The sequence below is a fragment of the Pavona decussata genome, unplaced genomic scaffold (genome assembly GCF_977016875.1).
Source record: "Pavona decussata unplaced genomic scaffold, jaPavDecu1.1 SCAFFOLD_100, whole genome shotgun sequence".
Lineage (NCBI taxonomy): Eukaryota > Metazoa > Cnidaria > Anthozoa > Scleractinia > Agariciidae > Pavona > Pavona decussata.
The window spans coordinates 1059882-1077256 of NW_028145515.1; the positions used below are offsets into that span (position 1 = coordinate 1059882).

General features: G+C 37.1%; 1 protein-coding gene and 1 long non-coding RNA gene across 4 annotated transcripts in view; one reads left to right on the forward strand and one right to left on the reverse strand.

The window, feature by feature from the left end:
* LOC146472226 (eukaryotic translation initiation factor 4 gamma 3-like) overlaps positions 1 to 3333 on the reverse strand; it is a 45529-nt gene extending 42196 nt beyond the window's left edge. For 2 of the 3 annotated variants that reach the window (XM_085119605.1, XM_085119603.1), the window contains exon 1: positions 3286 to 3333. The gene's annotated coding sequence lies outside the window, so the exon portion shown is untranslated. Of the gene's footprint in view, positions 1 to 323; positions 639 to 3285 lie in introns of those variants that run through there. The other variant, XM_085119604.1, reaches the window with a different exon arrangement.
* The window catches only part of LOC146472221 (uncharacterized), a 160568-nt gene that overhangs the window by 97323 nt on the left and 45870 nt on the right, over positions 1 to 17375 (forward strand). The window lies entirely within an intron of this gene.

Here is a 17375-nt window from a genome sequence, read left to right on the forward strand (position 1 = left end):
AAAGATACATGTATATAAGGAGAATTAGACAATGATATTACTGACAATAATTAGATTGTGTTTGAATTTCCAAAAAGCTGTTTTCAATTAAAAATTATCCAACTGCTGTGATTACATTTTCCGTGGTCTTGCATTATGTGGAATATCATGCTGGTATAATGTATTTAACCCTATTTTAGACAGGTTATAATGTTGCTATGGTAACTTATTATGTCGAGACAAATTATGAACATTACTTGTTTAAAAATGGTTAAGCATGTTTATTGTTTTATCAACTGATAAAGAAAGATTGTACATGTATTGATCCATCCAAGTAAACTTACTGGAAAGTGATGTAAACAGTACCGGTTAAGTGCCATACAAATTGCTTGTCCTGTAGTGCATCATATAGATGGACAGACGATGACACTATAACCAAAACCAAAATTTCTCGCATCGATAGGTAACCATATATTCTTTCTCATGGTGCTCCACATGCCGCACCTTTGGCGCGTGGAGCACTTTGTACTGCTACAAAACAAATGCATAATCTTTGGCAAACAAGTCATGGTCATTTTTCCAGCATAGGCTACCATGGATACAACTTTTTATAAAGTTGAAAAATGATTGTAGGGAGGAGTTCAGAGCCACCTTAAATTTTTGAAAATTTAATTTTTCTTTGGTTTAAATTCATTACCACATTTTAGAACATTTAAGAAAATACATCTCAAACTGGATTAATTTGTAAAATTTATTTCTGATCAAAAATTTGATTCCAATAACTGCCTTAGCTCAAATACACTATAATTTACTGTATCCTAGTTACCTTTGGCTTAGAGTACCTAGGGTATGTCTTGTCTTTTTATAAATAATAATTATTATTATTTAATTTAATGGTGGACTGACAGTTGACTTTGCAAGGTCAGTATACCATTAACGACTTTACAAATTCAGGTCTGCCCAGCACATCCAAACATTTTCTGACCATTTTGAAATATGTTGTGTTTGTTTGATTTAGCTCAAGTTATGATACTGGCAACACATCACAAGAACACACAACAATGTTGTAAAAATTGCTATTAAGCAAAATGTCATACAGCTTTAGCACATCTTTAGCTTTACTTATAATAATAATAATAATAATAATAATAATAATAATAATAACTTTAATAGTAACATCCTTGTGAGGTTTTTCAGGAACTATTTACAAACTATTTCCAATTTATAAAAGCAAAAATGACAATAAAAACTCGAAATCACAATTTATGCTGGTTTTTTACTAAAATTTAAAGCTTATGAAGGAAATGTCTGCCTCAATAGTGTGTCTTTCAGGGTGCGTTTGAAAGATGCCAATGAGGCACTTTGCCTAAGTTCATTATGTAAGTTATTCCAAATGTAGGCCCCTCTATAGGAAAATGTGCGCTGGCCTGTAGCCGTTCTGTATAGCGGAATCTGCAAAGAGTTCCGATAACAACTGCAAATCTCCAAGAGTGTATTGGGAGGAGGCAACCCTTCAAGGTTGTTTCCATTATATATTTTTAGATTACAAAGCTAAATGTAAAATAAAGTGTCTCTCATTAGTCTGCATGGCAGGTGCTTGAAAACAATAAACAATGCATACAAAATATTTTCAGAAACAGCGAAATGTTATTTTCCCTGTATCTTCTTGTGTAAAAGTATATTGAGAGGCTAGATATTTCTATAGCAGCAATATTCACGGAGTTAGAAATTTTGTCTGTCAAATTACGGACAGATAGTTTTGATGAACTGAACTCTGAGATCCGATCTTAAATTATGCCTGTAAGCAGTGTAATTACAAGAATTCTGCCAAACCCTTCACCTCCTTATCTTCAGCCTATCGCCTGTGCCAGGAGCACTGGTCAATAACTTAAAAATTAAGCTTTTTTCCAATTCCTGTCAGCTAATTTCCACAAAATCTTTTCACCATTTACAAGTTTACAAATGATCTCATATTTCCTTTGACTGACAGCTTTCTCGCCCAAATTATCAATGTGACTGGTCACTTATTCTCTTGGGAGCCTTTCAACCAATGGGAATTTTCCGTTCTTTCAAAACGATTTTGGTGGCCCTAGAGCTTGGGCAGGTGCTACTTTCACCCTCCATGTCTCCCTCCCTCGTGCTCCACCATTTTTTTCACGCCCTATATATATTCATGTGCAAGCCATGCAAGCCATCTGCACATAGGATCAAAGGTTACTGTGAGCCAACTTGTGATTAAACCAGTAAATAGTGGCAACGCAGTACTTGCATCAAACTACACTACAAGGTTTTGTGGAAGCCATGCAGGAATGAATTGTGACCTGAAAGGTGTAAGACATTGTTTGAATTGTGTTTGGTTGGCCAAGGAATCAAAAATAAATTGCATTTAATTATGGTGAAATGAAAAAACAGGGTAGTTTAGCATTTTGAACACCAAAAACATGTCTTTTAATTGAAGGAGGAGAGAAAAATAAGAGAGCCGTGACAGTACACTATACTGCTGAAAGTTTTGCCTAGTAACAAGTGAGTCCTACGGAAGGACCGAGCGAGTAAAATTTCCATACATTGCAATAACTTACAAGTTCATTGAGCATGCGCACATTCATGAGTTAAAAATGAGGGATCACACTACTAATGAATCAATCATTCCCAGCAGGTTCATTTTGGAAGATCACAGTCCATAATTATGTAGGGAGGCGCTAAATATTAACATTCCAGACAAATACGAGGGTATCAGAGCAAATTTAGTACTTTAAACATCAAAATAGCCTTTTGAAGTTGTCTCATCGCCTCTAAAATCTTGACTTGACTTAATTCCTTATCTCCTCTGGGAGAATAGGGCCGTAAAATCACCCACACCTAATTCTACAAGAACATCACAAGATCTTCTTACTACAATTGAATTGCACTTATTAACAAATTAAAATCATTAAGCTTAGCTATAGGCAGTAATTAGCCCGGTTCCTCGAGTTTACAATAACAACAAGGAGCTAATTTCAAAACAGACTGCTACGTAAATTATTCGACATCACATTTGGGTTGTTAGCTCACACAAAAACAGCTTGCTGTATCGCTCTTTTTGAAAAAAAAAAACCCACATTTATAAGCTTATATGTGAGTCTTACTTCCATGCATAACTTTCAAAAGTGAAAGCAGCTCTCCGAAAGAAAAAATACAGGTAATTTAAACTCCACTCATTCAAAAAAATGAGGTTGGAGGATAAAAAATGGCTAATAGGTCTATAGGTATCATGAGTGTCATAGTATGACATAAAACTACTGTTAAGTCAAGTTAGATGTACTTTACCTCCCTACTTCCGTCATGTCCGCCATCTTGTTTTAACTCAGACTCCGTCGGCTCTGGAACGAGTTCTCACGAATCGGCCCACCCCCACGATGCAATGCATAGCAACAGATCAGTAAACTGGAAAATCGAGATCCGTGGAATTTTGGTCCCGGGTTTGGGAATTAAACACTACGCGAAAATCCGACTGCTATGAAGCGAAAAACATTTTGAATGTTGAGATCTAATTAGCAAATCAAAAGCATTGATCTCAGACAACCAAAAATGCGCGTTTTGAAATGTTTAATATCTAAATTAAACATAGTGAATTCACAGAGATAAAATGCTACCGTATTGCTCATCGCGAATGATCCAGTTTTTGTCGTTGTTCGACATAGGGTTAAGGAAACAAAGCCTCTGAACTTGAGTTGTGAGACGAACACAAAGTCCAACTGTCACCTTATTCTTACCAATTTTCGCGCGTACTTAATTTTGCGCTTGCAAGAAAAATTAAAGCAAAAGTGTACTAAATTTCGCGACTTTGAAGTTTACTTTTATGTGCGAATTGAGAGGTTTTCATGTGTACCAAGAAATTTTGAGAACGATCGTTGGAGAGATTTTACCTTGTAGACAAGAAATAAAAAATATTCATAATCGAGATGCCATAGCTGCAACTAAACGCTTGCCTGGTCGTTTAGCTAATGTCATAGTTGGAAACCTACAAAAGGAAAGTTCAAGAGTTACACGCTTTATTCTCCTTACAGGTGGTGTCATAAATTTTGAGGTTATTGACTCAAAGCACCGACGTCGATCACCTGTTGTACAATTCCAATTGAAGTCATTATTGAAATAGATCACTCGTCGAGGAATAAGGAAAACTGGAAATATGCAAAGGTCTGGTTCAATCTAATTACAAGGAGCCTACAAAATGGAAACTTTGATGACTGTGCTAAAGAGGTATTGGCCGAATCTCAAGTTGAAGAAAACACTGAATCGGAGGAAGAGTGCTACCATTCTCGTCCCCAGAGCCGCCTGGTCCTCTTAGCCGCTGGAGGCTGGGCACGAGGACCAGCCGGCTAAGAGGGACAGGAGGCTCTGGCGACAAGAATGGAGTGCTACTCGAAAACAAGACCGGAAAGATATTTTCAAGGACAAATAGTTTCAGCCTTAATTCACAACAATTCACCACAACGCCTGGTTATGAACTCAGAACGTTTAAAATTCTTATTGTTTTGTTATATGATATGGTATTAAATTTTGCGATTTTAATCGCGAAAGTTAGTAAGAATAAGGTATGAAGCAATAAACATTTTGGATGTTAAGATTAATTAGCATATTCGAAATCCTTGGTCTCAGATAACCAAATGCGTGTGTACAGACATAGAAATCTATTATAGAAACCTCAAGAATTCACAGGGATAAAAATACTATACCGTATTGTTCCTCGCGAATGATCTCACTTATGTCGTTGTCCCTCGAAGAGTAAAGAAAACAAAGCCTCTGAATTTGAGTTGAAAGACGCTTTCGGTCTGCTGGCCGCTTTATAAAAACTCCATCGAGTTTTATAGTTCATGTTTGTCCGATTCAGCACGACAGCAGACAAGCTACTATAAAAGGATTTAACCGATTACTAAAACGGAATCCAAGGACGTGAAGCTGAAGTCATATGATACGGAAAGTTAACACGTGACTGCACGTTCTTCTTTCGATTTATTGTTTCAAAAAGGTGTATTTTCTTTCCGAAAAAGCGAAATTGGCGTCTCGATTATTTACGCTTGAAGCGCGTGGGGCGCCCCATAATTGCTGAAACCCGATATCTCAGTGCAAGAGAAAACAGCGAGAAAACAGCGCAGCCAAGTGAGTACTGATTTCGCTTAAGAAGCTTCTACTTGTTTACATAATTCCGGGATGGAGGGTACCCCTACTGTAACAAATTAATATTCATGAATGGAAACGATGGTTACTAGGGATGGAGGGTATCCCTGCAGCTGGTTTGTGAACGATCAGATCTACAACGCCGATCCTTCATTCGCGATATAGTTTTCTTATCCTGTTTATTCTGTTTTCTAATCCTGTTTATCAGCGACTTGATTTGTTTGATAATCTTACCGACTAAAAAGTTAAGTTTCGCTTTCGCCCACGCATACGATGCATACGACATAGGGGTGATAAGTATCGCGGGCTCAGGTTTCAGGGAAATGACAGTGGACCACTTTGGATCGTGGGTTCAGGTCACCTAAAAAGATAAAAAAAAAAAAAGAGAGAGACAGAGAGAGAAAAAATTGCGCTGACCAGGATTTGAACCTGGGATACTGTGGCCACAACACAGTCTCCTAACCACTAGACCATCAAGGCAATGGATGCTACATAGGAGCAAAAAAGAAATAAAATTACCTTTACCCGAAAAAAGCTACTTTTAGAGGCTATGATTGTACCCAGTCCCAAAACGAAAAAAGAAATCACTGAAATAAAAGGGAAAATGTTTAATACCAAGAAAAAAACACCAAGCTTAGAAGCGGGAACGTGTTGCTCACACCCAAGTGGTTGAGCGTCCCTGGGTTCTAAGAGCCATACCGCAGTGTAACCTATCAAGGGCGGCTTACAGATTCTTTACACCCTTTTGTAACTCGGGCGTGCACCACGTTCACAAGAGCGTGCGTTCCTCGTGTCCATGCACTGGAAGCTCACGTTGAAGCTTCTTTCATTTGTAACGTTTATTTCTAAGTTAAATCGTCCACTTGGCTAGTGCCTTCTTCTTCTTCTTCGTCAGGGACTTGAGGCCTCTTAAAGACCCTGTTTAACAAAAATTTCCGTTGTCCACGACTGCTTCTGCAGCTTCTTCATAATCCGTGTACATTGTAAGAGCATTGAGATTTTAATGTAATGGGCCAGAAATAAATTATTATTATTAATCCATAGAGTCCTCGTCCATGAAGTGGCGTATAGTGTTCATGACTTCTCCTCTTACTCACACACGGCAAATATGTAAATCAGTTCTAGTTTTAAATTTTTATCTTGTAACTGATGTTTTTACCGTGTCTAAATAAAGTGTATGTATGTATGTATGTATGTATGTATGTATGTATGTATGTATGTATGTATGTATGTATGTATGTATGTATGTATGTATGTATGTATGTATGTATGTATGTATGTATGTATGTATGTATGTATGTATGTATGTATGTATGTATGTATGTATGTATGTATGTATGTATAATTCTTGACAGAAGTTCAGGCTTCACCTGAAGCCTGAACTTCTGTCAAGAATTATACATTGCTCTTCAATCAAACGAATTGAGCGCTCTACGAAACACATTCTACCCAGAATACAAGTATGTATGTATGTATGTATGTATGTAGAAAATTCAACGCTTTGGTCTTAGCAACCACTCTAGATTCACCCTTGTCCAGAAACCGTTTCACTTCTTCGACATAACTGGGATTTAGGGCATCTCTCACATCTAGATCTGTTCGCAGATTTTTCCAAGGATCACTGCTGTCAGAGTCGGAATCATTCTCCACGGTTTCTTCATCATCTTCTTCATCACTATCCACGCTTAAATCCTCGTCTTCGTCATCTCCATCTTCTTTACCTTCTTCTTCTCTCTTTTAATCTTGTTCGTCTTTTTCGACTTTCGGAAAGGTGGCATTCATTGTTAAACTCTCCTCTTGTTCTTTCTGTGAGAGTTTCAAGATACTTTACCTCTCGTGGCGGTCTCTGTTGTACCTCCGACTAAATGATTTTTGACAATACTGGCAAAGATGTCCCATACGCTAAGATATGTGTACTCGACGTTGTCTGAACCCAAAATGAGCATAACCAACTAAGCCAATTGTTATAACGATGAGTCACTCATCAGAACTGTGCTCCATACAATCAACATAAGTGGCGCATGAGCAGGAGCACGAGTAGTAGCTACTCATGACTATGAGCCGCAGTTACTCACGACCATGAGAAGAGGGCAGTGGTTACTCATGAGCACGAGCAGCAGTTACTCGTGAGCATGAGCAGTAGTTACAATACAACAGAAGACAAGACAAGACAACACAACACAGCACGATACGATACGGTACGATGGGTTGCGAAGCCATACTCAATTTTAAATCCGAACAATGCTTTTCAAAATGCTTTGGATATTGAATTTTTCTTAAGAATTTCGAAACAATTTTTGTTTCCTCGCAACAAATCTGTTTCGGAAAGGAATATTTCCTCTTCACGAATTCGAGACCAGAAAGCAATGAACTTATTGCTCGATTTTTGTGCTTTTTCCGCGAATTTGAGGCCATAAAGGAATAAACTACTTATAAGTCGATTTTTGGCTATTTTCTTGCTCAGTTCTGACCTATTGCCACGAATTTGAATCCGGAAATTGTCGCGCGCAAGCTAGTAGCAGTAAAGGTTATACCGTTACAGAAATCATCACCATACGATCCTTTAAGCTTCGTATGGGAATCAAACGTAAAATTTTGTACTTTTGATGGGAAAAACTGAAATTAAAGACAGTTGAGGTTTATTCAACAAAATGACTTTACAGAAAACGAACACAGCTGATTTGAAATTACATCAACACACCGGCGAACCGAATTCGCCAAGAAACCAACTTACGAAGTCAAGACTGAAGCAAAGGTTGTTTCAGGTCAATTTTCCGGAAAATCCGTGATTGAATACTTGTCTTCCAATAACTTAATACATCAGAAATATCTTACGGGAATCTCTTTCTTTTCTTATCTAGGGGCAGAATCACCAAACGCGAATATTTACGACATTATTGTTGGTCTGTCTACATTGTATTTTTTTCTGTTTAGTCACTTATGTTAATCCATTTTAATCATGTCAAGTTCTTGCATTAATTATTCTATTGTTTATTTTCATGTTGGTTAATACGAGATGACGCCACTCGCTTCTGATTGGTTTGCCATGAATCTATTGTTATTTGCCTATATAAGTGCGACACCACCCAGATGGTTTGGGCGGAATCAGTAAACTTAACGCACAGTATACAGAATGAACCCTCCTCTTTTGTTATTCATAGAACCCATTGATTCCCATAATACACTACAATTAAATACGGAGTACAATTATCTTCCCATCCAATCACCCTTCAACAAAACAAAACACAAAACAACACTAGACAAGGACAACACGATAAGACACAACACAAGAGCAAGAAATGACAAAACATACCTATTTAACAGAACACAACAAACACAAAATAACGGAAACATACCTACTCAACGAAACACTACACAACACCAGACAACCCAACACAGCACGATGCGATATCGTACGATGCAATGCAATGCGATGCGAAGCCATACTAAATTTTAATCCGAACACTGCTTTTCAAAATGTTTGGGATATTAAATGTTTCTTAGAGATTTCGAAACTACTTTCGTTTCCTCGTAACAAATCTGTTTCGAAAAAAAATAATTCCTTTTCACTAATTCGAGACCAGAAAGCAATGAACTTATTTCTCGATTTTTAGCTCTCTCCGCTAATTTTAGACCATAAAGAAATGAACTTACTGCTCGATTTTTTTTCACGAATTGTAGACCAGAAACGAAGGAACTTATTGCTAAAATTTTTACCATTTTCACGGATTTGATACCACACCAGAGTGAACTTTTTGCCCGAGTTTTGGATATTTTCAAGAATTAGAGACCAGAAAAGCACTGAACTTATTGCTCGCGTCTACTCTATTTTCACGGATTTGAGGCCAACAAGGAGTGAATTTATGGTTTCATTTTTGGCCATTTTCTCTACTTTTGGTCATTCTCACGAATTTGAGACCACAAAGGAGTGAACTTATTGCTCGATTTTGGCTATTTCCACGAATTTGTGACCAGAAAGGGATGAACGTATTGCCCGATTTTTGTCTATTTTCACGAATTTGTGAGCAGAAGGAAGTAACTTATCTCTCTCGATTTTTGACTGCTTTTACGAATCTGAAACAAGAAAGTAATCAACTTTAATCTCACGTTTTGGCTAGCTTCGCTAATTTGAGACCAGAAAGGAATAAAGGTATCAAGGGGTATTTTGCTATTTTCACGAATATGAAAAGGCCAGAAAAGAATGGACTGATGGCTCCCATGTTAGATATTTTCTTGCATTTGTGACCAGAAAGGAATGATGTATAGCTTAATTTATCGCCATTGTTACGAAAGTTAGACCAGATAAAAATGAAGTTATCATGTCCCCGAGGAATTTTTACGAATTTGAGACCAGAAAGCAATGAAATAATTCCTCTATTTTTGGTTTTTTTATGAATTTAAGACCAGGAAGGAATGGACATATTTCTAGATTTTTTGCCAGTTTCACGAATTTGGGTTCCGAAAAAATGAACATATCGCTCGATTTGTGACTATTTCCACGAACTTGAGAGCTGACAGGAGTGAACTTAAGGCCCGATTTTTGGCTATTTTCATGAAATTGAAAGCAGAAAGAAATGAACGTATTGCATGATTTTTGGCTATTTCACGACTGTGGCTTAAAAAAAAAATGAACTTATTGACTCTTTGACTCTCAAGAATTTGAGAACAGAAAAAAATCACTTATTGCCTGATTTTTGCCAATTATCACCAGTTTGAGGGCTTTAAAAAAAAAACGTATACCATGGTTTTTGGCTACTCTTTACCAATTTGAGACCAGAAAGGAACGAACTTTTTTCTCGACACTTGACTATTTTCAGGAAACAAGAAACTAAAAGGGAATGAACTTATTTTTTTTTCCTTTTTCTTTTTTCCTCTTTTTTTTTTTTTTTTTTTTTTTTTTTTTTTTTTTTTTTGCTATTTTCAGCAATTTGAGACCAAAAAGGCGTGAAGTTATTGCCCGATTTCTGGCTATTTTCACGAATTTGAGAGAAAAAGATATGTGCTTTTGCCCGATTTTTAGCTATTTTGACAAATTTGAGGACTAGAAAAAAATTAACTTATTTCCCAATTTTTGCTTATTTTCGGGAATTTGAGTCCAAAAAGAGTGAACTAGTTGTTCGATTTTTGGCTTTTTTCTAGAATTTTATACAATAAAGAAATTGAAAAATTGTCAAATACTTGTGAAATGTCCGTGGCTAGTCTGACGCGTAGTTTTGTCTCGGCCAAGAGACTATTTAGAGACTATTTAGAGACCTTCCGAACGCACCGGTAAATTTATTTAAACGTCCTTGACAGTTCCTCTAACTGTAATTAACACGAAATCATGACCAGTGGTTTCTGGAACAGAAACAAATAAATACACTGAGGCAAACGATAAATACAAGATAATACTAACGAAAGGCAATAAAACAGCAATACGAAGGATAAACGGCAATGGACAACATGAACGTACCTGACAGTGTGGATATATATAAACTAACAACACAGGACAAGCAAAACTGAATTAACATGGAGACCAACGGCTAACAATAAATTTTGGCGCGAATGAAAATATTTAAATGGCCCACGAGGGGACTGGCACTAAGCGCCTAAGATATATACCGCTGGAATAAGTATTGTTGCAACATAGGCAAACCCGTTGAGCATCACGCCCAAAGTCCCGTTCGAAAATTCAAGACGGTAGCAGTCTGGCCCTCTATCGCTGATGGGCGTGATACTCAACGAGTTTGCCTATAAATTCTGAAGGTCTCTGAAGAGAAGAGTCTCTTGGCCAAGATTTTTAGAATTTAACACCAGAAAGGCACGAATTTATTACTTGAGTTTTTGGCTGTGTTTACTGATTTGAAACCATAAAGCAATGAACTTATTGCTTGATTTTTAACTATTCTCACGGATTTTAGACTAGAAAGGAGTGAACTTATTGACCAATTTGTGGCTATTTTCGCGAATTTGAGACCAAAAAGGGGTGAGTTTATAACTTAATTTTTGGCCATTTTCACGACACGACACACCGGCGAACCGAATTCGCCAAGAAACCAACTTACGAAGAAAGTCCGTGATTGAATACTAGTCTTCCAATAGGTCAATACATCAGAAATTTCTTACGCGAATCTCTTTCTATTCTTATCTAGAGGCAGAGTTTACCAACAACAACAACAACCTTTACTTTCCTCATGGTTAATTACCAAACGCGAATTAAATATTTACGACATTATTGATGATCTGTCTACATTCTCTTTCTTTGTGTATAGTCGCTTATGTTAATCCATTTTAATTATGTCAAGTTCTTTGCATTAGTTGTTTATTGCTTGTTGTCCTATTTGTTGATACGTGATGACGCAACTCGCTTCTGATTGGTTTGCCATCAAGCTATTGTTATTTGCCTATATAAGTGCGACACCATCCGGATGGTTTGGGCGGAATCAGTAAACCTAACGCACAGTATACACGGTATTCTTTTGTTATTCATGGAACCATTGATTTTTATAATACACTACAATTCAATACGGAATACAATTGTCTTGCATACAGTTACCCGTCCACAAAACAAAACACAAGACAACACTTGACAAGGACAACACAATAGGACACAAGACAAGCACAATAAATGACAAAAAAAACCTATTCTCCGCTTCCTTTTTCCTTCCTAGCGCTTCCCACGAACTGCGCGTGCGCGTGTGATTCCCGCTTCCTTTTCCCTTCCTAGCGCTTCTCACGCACTTCACGTGTGCGTCTTATTCCCTCTTCCTTCTCCTTCCTGTCGCTTGTCGCACAGGCTAAATTTGTGTTTGTTTTAGTCGCTTAAGCCAACTTGAATTTCAAGCAGCTGTATAAATGGACCTAATTTATAGAGAAAATTATACTTCGGGGCTCGAAAAGTAGTCGTTGCTCGTATCATCAACGAGGACGGCTAAATTATTAACTTTTTGTTTCGGCCACGATAAAATACACAATACTGAATATCAAAAATATCGATATCATTACTTTATCAGTTGCTTATTTTTCAATACCACAAGACACTAGTCACGTGACCGTTGTCAGAACGCCATCCGTTCTGTACGCATTGCGAACCTATGGTTTAGTTTTGGGTTGGGCAGTAATTCACTGTTATCAGGAAATATTTACTCGGCCAACGCCCTAAGTTTCCACCGCTGCCCTCCGTGACGCTCGTTACAATTAATTTTAGAGCCATGACGTCGTAACATGTGACAAACCGATTTCGGTTTTTTGAAAGAAGATACGAAAGACCACAAATACCGTCCCGAGTTTTCAAAGTCACTTTTCAAATTTATCAGTCCACCATACAGTGCCAAGCCACCAATGTTTTGAGGTAAGTGTAACTATAAAACTATATATTGTATGTGGACTGTATATATTATGTAATTGAAATGTTTAGAGAAGAAGGACAGTACCAACACAGTTAAACAAACTCTGAGCGATAAGATTTTGCAGTGTGCGGATCTTTTAGTTTCTGTGTTTCTCTTGTGTCTGACTGGTTACGGAAAAAAGTGAGATAACGTAGATTGATTCAATCGGGGAGAGTACCTTATAAATTGAATAAAAAGGGTTTTAATTCCTCGTACAATTGTAACAGTAACAATTGTTAGAACGTATCTATATAAAGGGAATTTGCACGAGTGGAGAATATTGTCAAGAGAAATTGTATTTTTCATCAAATGTGTTTGAGTACTGATCAGTATAATGTGGACAGTTGAGTCGGTTAACTAAGAAGTTCCTATTCGTGCTACTTTCCTGGATCTTCATCTGTGCTCGAGAAAGAACTTTTAAAATTATTCAACCTCAAAATAAATAATTCTGACGCATGAGACCGTAAAACATGATTCACTGGTTTCAGTTTCTTGTTCGGGGAAGATGACACTTGTTCAGGGAAAGTCCCCGATTTCGATGTTGGACCGTTATGAATTGAGAGATGGCGAAATAAGTACAAGCTTTAAAACTTGTGTTACATGGCAACAGAGTCAAAACGCTATATTTCTGTTTGAGAGTTTTTGTACCGAAGATGGAAGTCTTATCTAATTTTGCGCAAATATTATTTTACCCGAAACTGAAGGCAATTTGCGTGTTTTCGATCTATTTATAAATTTAGATTTAGATTAAGACTAGTGACTTCATGGACTCTTGTTTCCTGGATTAGAAATTCTGAAGAAGAATTTACAGTTTGAATAAGAATTAAGGCAGAAAATTGTCATTAAAAGCGCTGAGGAATTTGCGCACCTAAGTGATCTACGACTGAAATTTCTTGGCAAGTACACGAAGCTTTTCAGCTTTTCAGGTTACTTCAAACTAACTTGCAGCAGCACGTTTTATAGCTTGGGTAGAACTCAGTCAGATATTTAGCCAACCAATTTCCTAACTTTCAATATGTGTCGTCGTGACGTTTGTTATAAAGTTTTTTTACGGATGACAGATCGTAAAACGTGATCAAATGATTTCGGTTTCTTGGAATAAAAATATGTTTCCTCATTTTTGAAGTGCGATTCATCGAATCAAATGACTCCTGATTCCTGATCCGCAACACATTCATCTTTGTCAAGACACTTAAAGTTTGAGGTAAGCACAGCTAAAACCGGCGCGCTTTGTATGCAGACCATATGGCTTATGTAGTTTAACAGTTTAAAGGATAGGGACGAACAGTGCAGTTCGACAATATATCGATCGTTTTGTTTTGTTTTCGGAGAGAAGATGAAAATCCCTCCAGACTGTGCGAATTTTGTAATTTATCTGAAACTGGATACAATAGCAACTTCACGGACTCTTGTTTCTTGGGTTAGAATCTGCTTGAAGAAGTATAATCCAAGAAAAACTTTACTGCTTTGTGATTTACTAAAACAAAACTTACATGTTTTTTAGTTAAATGGTGAGAAGTTGACATGCAAATGAGTGACTTAACTTCCCTGAATTAAACGAAACTACCTACCAAGTAGAATGCTACAGCAACACTCAGTTTTTTAGAGCACAGAGTTTTCAAATAATTCAAACTTTTGAACTCAGTTGGAACCAGTTTCACCTTTGAATAAACAAGAAATAGAATATAAATTTTAATTTTGTGGTCCATATTGAATGTTGCTCTTGGATTCCTTGAAACTTCTCAAACTCATTAATAATTCATGCAGTCAAAAGCCAATAAATGACCTCCATTTCGGTCAGGTGGATGAATCTTGATACCCCAATGAAACACCAGATGAAACACCACCAGGTTTTCATCTGAGATGAAACATGTTTTTCATCTGAGATCAAACATTTGCATTTTAATGAGATTAATTTCTTATTGTTTCATTTGAGAAGACATGTCAAAAACTCGGGCTTCGTGCTTTATCACGGGTTCCAAATACCTCGAAACAGATGAAAGCACTCGGCCTGCGGCCTCGTGCTTTCATCTGTTTCTCAGTATTTGGAACCCGTGATAAAGCACTCGCCCTCGTTTTTGACATATTACGTCAACTTGTTTTTTCCACGGTATAATTTCTGATATCAGACTTCCAATGGCATGCCTCTATGACTTCGTTCGTACCTGATTAAGCCTGTTAGAAACTAAATCGTTAATTCCACAGCCAACGCCCTAGATTCCATCTCTGTCCTCAGCGGACTCTTGTTACAATATAACAATAGAATTAAATATACCATCACATTTATTTCATATACCACACGTTTGACATTCAAATCCTAGCAGTATGCAGGATATTTGAAGAGTTCGGGAAGGACTATTATAAAAGGAGATTGTTTATGGTTTATGTAATTTGACGGTTCGGAGAAAAAGAACAACAACGAAACGGCTTGAGAATTTCGATGTTTTTGTTTCTTGTATAGAACAAGGAAATCTTACCAAATTGTGCAACTTATTTTTTCTGAAAATAAACGCAATAATAAATTTGTGGAATTTTTTCTGTGGGTTAAAAACTGATCAAGGAAGTATAGTGCGAAAATAGAATAATTGATGTCGTTTGTTTGACTAAAAGCAAATTTATGCGCTTTGAATTGAATTGAGAGAAACTCATATACAAATAAATGAAACTTATTGCTTATTGTAACTTCACCAACATTTCCAAAATGTCCAAATAGCTTGATTTGTTTGTGACGCTTTTGCAGTAAGACCTAGCCGTGCGGACAAGCAAAGGAGCTCCATTTGCCATCTGTCTTTGAATTTTGTAGTTCGTGTTAAATGACGTGCTCGTTCACATGAGTTTGGATTTGTTTTGATTGCACCAAGAACGGATTTCCGAATATGATAAGTCCTTTCCTTCCACCGTTAGTTCGGATATCATGGACTCATTAGCATTTATTATATAGACAGGAGTGTTTTAATGGAAAATGTACCATTCGTAAAACTCATTCGAAACTACATTCGGGACCAAAGGGACATTCGGGACCCGAGTGGCGTATTTTCCATATTCTCACTAGTGAGGATATTGAGGTCGTCATTTACCGCTTTTCACGGTTGTTTATGGCAACGCGAAAAATGGCGAGTGATAGATTTGTCTATATAATAAAAAGAAAATTGCATGGTGGCTGCGCTCGATCGTAAACTATTGTTTTTACCACTCGAAAATAAAATTCATATCTTCGCGACGCCGTGTCTATTCTCTATATTTTTCTTCCTTTCATTTTGCAACATTAAACCTGGGTCAGAGCTAAATTAAGTTTCCATTACTGTCCTGTATGAGTTGTTCTAAAATTAATGTATTTGTTTTGGTTTTGCTTCTTGTTTTTTACCTAAGTGACGTCGAAAAATGTGATAAATAATTCAGTTTCTTGGGACAAAATGTTGTGTGATTTGAGGTTTCACTTTTTAATGTTGGATTTCGGTGTCATGGGATGAAAATATAGTAATTCCGTGTTTGTTTCTATCGTGAATTGGCGACTGATACAAGAGATACAATTCGTAAAAACATTGCTTTCCGCCTCCTTTTGGCTAAACAAATTTTTCAAAATTGACTCTCCCTTTTTCACTGAACTGAAAGAAACTTATGCAAATCAGTGATAGTTATTAAACTCCTACTACTGCCTATTAGAACAACAACAACAACAACAACAACAACAATCAGTTTTAAAAGGAGGCCAGGAGAGAATGATTAAGCAACTCGAATTTTCTTTGACGCTTAATATATTTCCACCCAGATCAATTTGCGGCTTGCTTTAAAATTTGTGGCCTGATTTGAATGTTTTTTCCCGCTTACATGAGTTTTGTTTTGTTTTTATTACTGACACCAAGAAAGGATTTTGGAGCAAGTTAACTTCTTACCTCCCCCTGTTGACTAACATGCGACTTACGCTGCGAATTAAATGAGTATAAACTAATATTAGTGGCTGGTTAATAAAATTTCCGTGCGGGATTATCGAGGAAGAAATTTTACAAAACCGCCGGGACGCAACTCAAACTTGTTAACATAAAGCATTACACAATAGTTGCGCGAGTGAGGTCAATTGGGTTCATAAAAGTGAGACAAGAGCGTCGGCTGGATTCGATTTCGCCTGAATAACATAAGACACCTACAGTAGCGTTGAATTAGGCTTTCGTTGTCGTTCTTGAGTAGTACAGTTATACGCCTAATTAGTTTCCAACAGCCACGAAAAATCGAAACTTAGGGTGTTGGCTGTGAAATATGTGAACTCATCATACACCGAAAAGAAGTTCCTTCTTGGGTAAAATTCATTTCAAACAGCTTCATTACTTGCCTTTAGAATGTTCAGTGTATCTGGAAAAACAGCATAAATGTCCAATTTTCCGTCAACCGTGATTTTGCTTTACGTTTTTAATTACTGTCAAATTACGTGGCCGACACCAGCCGTTCTGTTCCTCCTTTGGTGATCTTTGATCAACGATTCTGTGCTCGTTTTTCTTCTGGCGCAATAGGAGGAACGCCCGACCGGTAGTTAGGACGTCAAATAAAACGTGGAACAGGCCTTTCGTCATCAAAAATTGTCTTCTTTAACTGGGTAGCGAATGTGAAGTGATCATTTTAAAAATTGTCCGCGAACAGAAACTCCCTACCCCACCCTTCACAAACCCACTTACTTAACCCAGAGTGTCAGTCGTTTTGTCCTTGAGGTTGTGTGAATTTTTTGTCCCTTTTAAACGTAACTGCCTTGTACTGAACTTGGCGTTCAACATTTTCTCTTGCAGCCGACCACCCTGGCAAATCGCATAATGTAAATTATACATTGGGCTTCTCAGGTAGGTATTAATTTCGTCCACTGTATTCCAATCTTTCCGAATAAGC